This window comes from Lontra canadensis, unplaced genomic scaffold, assembly GCF_010015895.1.
Source record: "Lontra canadensis isolate GAN:19392208 unplaced genomic scaffold, GSC_riverotter_1.0 scaffold45, whole genome shotgun sequence".
Classification (NCBI taxonomy): domain Eukaryota; kingdom Metazoa; phylum Chordata; class Mammalia; order Carnivora; family Mustelidae; genus Lontra; species Lontra canadensis.
In genome coordinates, this window is record NW_022631039.1 from 11,265,443 (window position 1) to 11,271,715 (window position 6,273).

General features: G+C 45.6%; 1 long non-coding RNA gene across 1 annotated transcript; it reads left to right on the forward strand.

Annotated features, from left to right (window-relative positions):
* Window positions 1-5,143: 5,143 nt before the first annotated feature.
* Window positions 5,144-6,273, forward strand: LOC116876513. Its single transcript, XR_004384398.1, has 3 exons — window positions 5,144-5,195; window positions 5,440-5,576; window positions 6,008-6,273. It is a non-coding gene; the product is annotated as an uncharacterized LOC116876513 (long non-coding RNA).

Consider the following 6,273-nt stretch of genomic DNA (forward strand, 5'->3'; position numbering starts at 1 on the left):
GTGTGCTGATATAGCATAATTCAGATACGTCATGTCTTCTTTTATTTGACATGAATACTATGGCATTTTGTGCACTGCCCCTCATTCCCAGTATTTTGGAACAAATACAGGTTTCTAGCAGAGATTTAGTTGATTAACTCAGTGTCCTTTTCCCCCTAATTCCTTGCTGGAAGAGTTTGCTCACCGTTTCTTCACAAGACAGAGTGGATCCTGATTCGTCTAAACCAATCATGATAATCCCATTCCATTGTGAGTAACCTCTTTATAGTGGTCACACGACCCAGTTCACTGGGCCAAGGAATGCAAGGATCATTTAATAATCAAAAATTAATCACTGGACTGCATCAAAGAAACAAGTAATCTAGAATACAGAAAAGTCATTGGTACAGTCAGCATCCGTTAATGTTCTCCATAAACTATAGATTTGAGGGGAACTTCCCTACTTGGACGAAAAGTATCTAAAACTGTAACTACCAGCATACCTAATACCGAAATATTGAAAATTTTCTCCAGGATGAAAAAAAAAAAAAAAGGCTCTCCACCGTCAGTAATTGTATTCGGTATGCTGCAGAAGGACGTAGCCAGGAGAATAAGGGAAGAAAAATAATTAAAGAGCATAAGGATTAGAAAGAAGTAAAACTTTTATCTGCAATTGACATGATTTTGTACTTTGAAAGTTCTGAGGAATGCACAGATAATTGAAATGAATGACTAGGTTTAGCAAACTCCCTGCATATTAAGCTCATTATGCAAAAATAGTTTTTTAATATACCAGCAGTGAACATAAAAAATGAAAAACTTAAAAAGCAATACCACTTACAATAGCATCAAAATTCCTCAAGTGCCTCGAGGGAACATTACCTAACTCCATATTTTCAAGAACTGTTTCTAGAAAAAAAAAATCACAAAACTTGAGAGGGCCATATCTAGTTAATGGATTCCAGGACAGTTTTTAAAAGATCTCAGTTTTCCCCCAAATTAATTCATATATTCAATGCAATCTTAAAAGTCCTACTAAGTTTAATTGAAATTAAACAAACTCTAAAATTCAAATGAAAATTCAGAAGACCAATAATAGTCAAGGCTATCTTCTGAAATAGAGTGAAAGAACTTATATTACCAGGTATCAAGGAAGAGCTGTCATAAAGCCACAGAAATTATTATAATTGGTGCAGAGATAAACAAATTGACCACTGGGACAGAAAAAAGATTCCAGAAACACCCATGTATAATCTAGTCACTTGGTTTTTGCTGAAGATGATAATGCAGTGGGGAGAGGATATTCTTTCTAGTAAATGCTTTGCCAGTTAAATTTAATAATTTAATAGAAAATAGAAGAGTGGGTTGCGATGGATTACAGATCTCAGTATGAAATGTAAAATAATAAAACTTTAAGAAGAGAACTTAGCAGACTGTATGTAACCTTATAATGAGAAAATTTTTCGTTAAGACCCCCCAAGTCACTAAACTATAAAAGCCAGTTAATTTGGAGTTATTAACTTTCTGAAACTTAGGTTTATTAAAAGTACCCCCATTAAGAACACAACTAGGCAAGAAACGGGGGAGAAAATATTTGCAACCTATGTATATGACAGCAGAATTGAGTGTAGAGGAGGGGGTGGTGATGGTTTTTGGAAGGCGCCACTTGGTAAACACTTGGGGCTCTGTGGGCTAGACAGTCTCTGTGAATATGTCTGTTTCAATAAAACTTTATTCACAAACACAGGATTTGACCCAAAGGCCACACTTTCCAACCCTGGATCTAAAATTGAAAAAGAATACAAATCAACAAGAAAAAAATAGAAAAATGGGCAAGAGATTGGGACATCCACTTAACGAAAGAGAATATCCAGATGGCCAGTAAACACGAAAAGGTATGTTATTTTTATTAGTAATCAGGGAAATGCAAAATTAGAACCAGCCCCCCACTGAGATGGTTAAAATGAAAGCATGAAAAAGAATCAAGTTTTGGCAAGGAGGTAAGCAACAGGAAGCCTACTCTGCTTGAGGTGTTGCCAACTAGTATGACCATTTTGGAAAGCTGGCACTTTGAACGTGCGTATACCCTTTTAACCCAAACCTGGCAGATAGGCGCATTTATGTCAACCAAAGGACATACTAAAATACTCATTGCATAAAACTGCACAAACCAGAATTCTCTGAAGGCAGGCATGCAGTAGAATGAACGAACCTAGTGGCATATTTCACTGCAGAAGACTTTTGAGCGTTGAGAACGAGTGAACCTTAAGTATTTGCAGTAGTAGCTTGGTTTCACAGAGCTGAATGACGGAAACCAGACACAGAGGCGCACACACCGTATGACCATCTGTAAAGCATAAGAACAGAAAATCTTTATGCAGTTAGGAATCAGGACAGCGGCTAGCCTTGGGCAAGGCTGAAAACAGTATTTATCTGGTGCTAGTAATACTGTTTCTAAACCTGGGTGCTGAATATCAGTGTTCTCTGCACTTAAGACGAGTGTCTTTCTCTGCATGTATATTGTTTTAAAATCCTGCATCATTTTGTGCAGGAAATATTCTTTAGTTTTAATGGCAACTACAGAGATTTCCTACACTGTGACCTTGAAGCTTAATATAAAGTATATTTTAAGTAAAATATTTGGAAAGGTGACTGGGCCATTACATATTTTGTCATCCTGCCCTTTTGCATATATAAATGGGTCTAAACCACCTCTTCCAATAAAGAACTAACGTGCGTAAACATTTCATAATTTTCTCAAATAATTTTCACATTCTGAACTTGGGATGTGTCTTCAGCATTACCGTCCTAGAGATGACCTTGCTGGGAGGTAAATCCTTGTAACGGTGACTTTGATCTGGTGGGAAGTTGTACTCAGATGCTTTCCACTTCGTTGTTACCAGCACAGATGTGTGTGAAAACTCTGTGACATGAAAAGTAAGAGCGCTTGGCGGGTTGGGGAGGGAAGAGGGTTGGCTGAGCTCAGCGGCCCAGCAAGGAGGATGTTTCAGCGTGGAATGGAGTGGATGGTGTGCACTTGACTTGATTTCCCCTGCCTCATACTAGACAATGCTTGAAGTGTATACTGGCTAAAAGAGCAGTGATCCAGGAGCTGGGGCTTGGCGGTGTGCTTTCCCGGCCGCCAGCTGCCTGTTCGCTCCCTCAATCCACTGGGCTTAACCAAGAGGCATGTCGTCAAGCATGGCCATGACCTCCCTTTCATCCCAGACAGAGCCTGCCTCTTTCATCATGGGATTGCCCCCTCAATCCCCATATCTACTACTGCTCAACTTGGGGTCAGTTAACTTTTCAGATTTTTTTTCTCAAGTCTCTTAACTATGCCAAAGACATGGATATAGACCACTTATAATTACAGAACCTCACCCCGTGCTCTTTACTCCATCCCAAATCATGCCCAGTTCTCTGGTCCGTCCAGCTAAGCCCTTTAAAGAGGGGAGATGTGTGCCCCATTTTACAAGAATGTTACAGTATTCCCCAAATTAAATTACACAAAGGCCCAAAGATGACCACCATGGTAATCATGACAGAAAAGTTTCCCTTTCATATTAAAGAAATCAGATTGCTGTAGTACCTGTTAGACTGGGGAACTAGTTGAATTGTTGACTTGCGAGCAGAGTATGGAGTGAAAATAAGGTCCCAAGATCCTCCAGGGGAAGCAGGACGGTGGTGTCAGCGGAGGAACATGTAGCATCTGGAGACGGCAAAGAAACAGGTGCAAATATCCTGGCATCTGCCGAGCAAGCTCCGCAACTGTTTTCTCCGCGCAGTCAACCAACCTGATGACCATGGAAGAGGAAACCAAGTACTTAGCTCATGACCACCAGACACCCCACAAGCCTGCCAGGACTAGGGAGTAGATGGAACACACAGGCAGATGTTCAGCCCTCCCTCCACCCCATACCACCCAAAGCTAAGCTTTCACAGCAACAGAAGAAAATTGGCAGGATTTAGTGGTTAAAAACGAGGAAAGGGAATCCTTCTGTAGCATGGCTTCTGGGGGGTGGACAAAGGAAATCCACACCAGCTTTCCCAGCTTGGGGGTACACAGGTTCTTCATAAACCCTCACTGGGAAACAGCAGTGTGAGTGGCTTTTCCTGTGGACAAGATTTCAGGAACTCCTGGGAAAAAAGAAGCTCAGGAAAACCAGAACACCACAAACAGCCTGAACTACCACCACTAAGTAAACATCCTCAGAGAACGGAGAGTGTATTGCTAATGTGAGGTAGGAGTAAGTGAAAAAGAGGTGAAATGTTGAGTATGACCAGTAAAAATTCAGGAGTTCAGATGAGCAGGTGACTGATGAGCTGGGAGATACTGTGTGGCAAGAATAAAATGTGCAGTGGGGGGGGGGGGGAAAAGTGGAGGTTTCTGCAAGGTAACAGGAGTCTCCGAAGTGGGGGAGACTCCAGCAGTGCAGAGGAGAAACTGCGTGGTGGGGGGAGTACTTAATTTCACATACTTGGAAAAAAACAAAATGACCTCAAAAAACCAGGGCTCCAAACAGAAAAGATAGGGAATAGCCATGCCTCATCAAGTGAAATGTAAGGATACTGAAGATAAAGTTTTGCAAGTTTCTTTAAAGCGCAATCACGCCAAAGAATAATTTCTGATCTTCCATTTCTGGTCACTGTGATGTAACAGGAACCAGATTTACCCTTCTGACTAAACTGAAAACTTGGACAAAATAAAGTCACGGCCTTGGGACAGTGGGCAGAGGACAGTGATTCCCCTGGGTGCCCGGCATGCTGCCTAGACAGACTTTCCAGCCCACAGTGCGGGAAAGGGCGCCCCAAGTCATTTGGGTGGGCTTTGAGAGTGGACCAGAGGAGAGCCCCCAAACCAGGGCCCTTGCTCTTCGAGTAGAGGCGTGGCTCTGGCCTGGGGTGTGGCCAGGGGGCGGAGGCTTGTCCTGACTCTAGGGGGAAATGGCTAAAGGGCGTGGGCGTGGTTGTGTCTTGGGGGAGTGGCCATAGTAGGACTTGGGTAGTGCATAACAGTGGGTGGGGCATGGCTGCCATGGAGGCGTGATCTTTGTGTGAAGGGTAGAGTGTAACAATAAGTGGGGCGTGGCGATGCCCTGGGGGCGTGGTCGGAGTGGGGAGTAGCTTCGGATGGGGCGTGGCTCCCATTGCAGGAGGAGTTCAAAGCTCTAGGAGCAGCTCAGGAGAGAACCGTCTGGAACTAATAGCCCTTGGTGAGCAGAAGGCCAGTGACAGGGCTGTGGGCGGACCTGAGAGCAACGGGAAGATGGTCAGGCCTATGGGCCGGTGAGGAGTTATTGAGGCTTGGGCTTCAGGGCCGTGCCTCGGGGGTGGTGGGCCTACCACGTGGAAGGGGGAGGGGACAGAAGGGGTCAAATGGGGGTGTTGGTGGAATAGGAGGCAGTGCCTGGACAAAGGGCAGGGCCTCTGACCACCCAGCCCTCACCACCTTGCCAGCAGCCCTGCCTGCCCGGCCATGTGGCGCCTTATGGTCTTGATGCTGCTGCTACTCCCTGTCGTCCCCATTCCCAGCGCCACTGCTGTTCCCATCCCGGATGCCAAAGCCCAGGACAGCCTGCAGGGCCTTCTCCAAGGTTGCAACCCTCTCTCGCTGGGGTTTGGGGAGAGGAAAATGACAGAGAGAAGAGGCGGGGCAGATGGCAAGAGAAGTCAGACACAGAGCAAGGGAGAAACAGATAAAGGGAAGGGGCCTTAGGGACAGAAACATAAAACATGACAGACGAAAGACCGAGATTTAAAAAAAAAAAAAAAAGGAACAAAACGGTGGTAGTGGGGGTGGACTGGTTTGACCCTCCTGGTCAAAGGGTGGACAGGGAAGGGGGTGAAGAGAGAAGGGGCCCAGGCTGGAGAGGACTTGCTGTGGGATATGCACAGCTTCCCCTCTGCCCCAGGGACCTAAGTGCCGCCTCAGGAACTGCCACTGCATAGAGCAGCGGGGAGCAGCCCCCTTTCCAGCTAGCACCAAACAGGCCCTCCTGGAGCCCAACCTGTTCTCCTTCACCAGGTTCTCAAGCTGCAAGAGACAGAGGGACGTGGGCAATCGCAGATCAAGTTACTCACTCCGGCTGTCCTCCTGGGTTATGAGCCCCAAAGTCCCAGAGGCTGGCCTGCGGCTCTGTGAGAAACCTCCACGGCTATAGGCCATCTGCCCCAGTCGTCTTAAAGGGGGCCTGCCCCAAAGGGAGACCTGGGGCCTCCCTCAGTTCCAACAGCCCACCCCCCAGACCCACTCGAGGCTCATCAGCAGCTGTTGGTTCTGGGGGTGGGCAT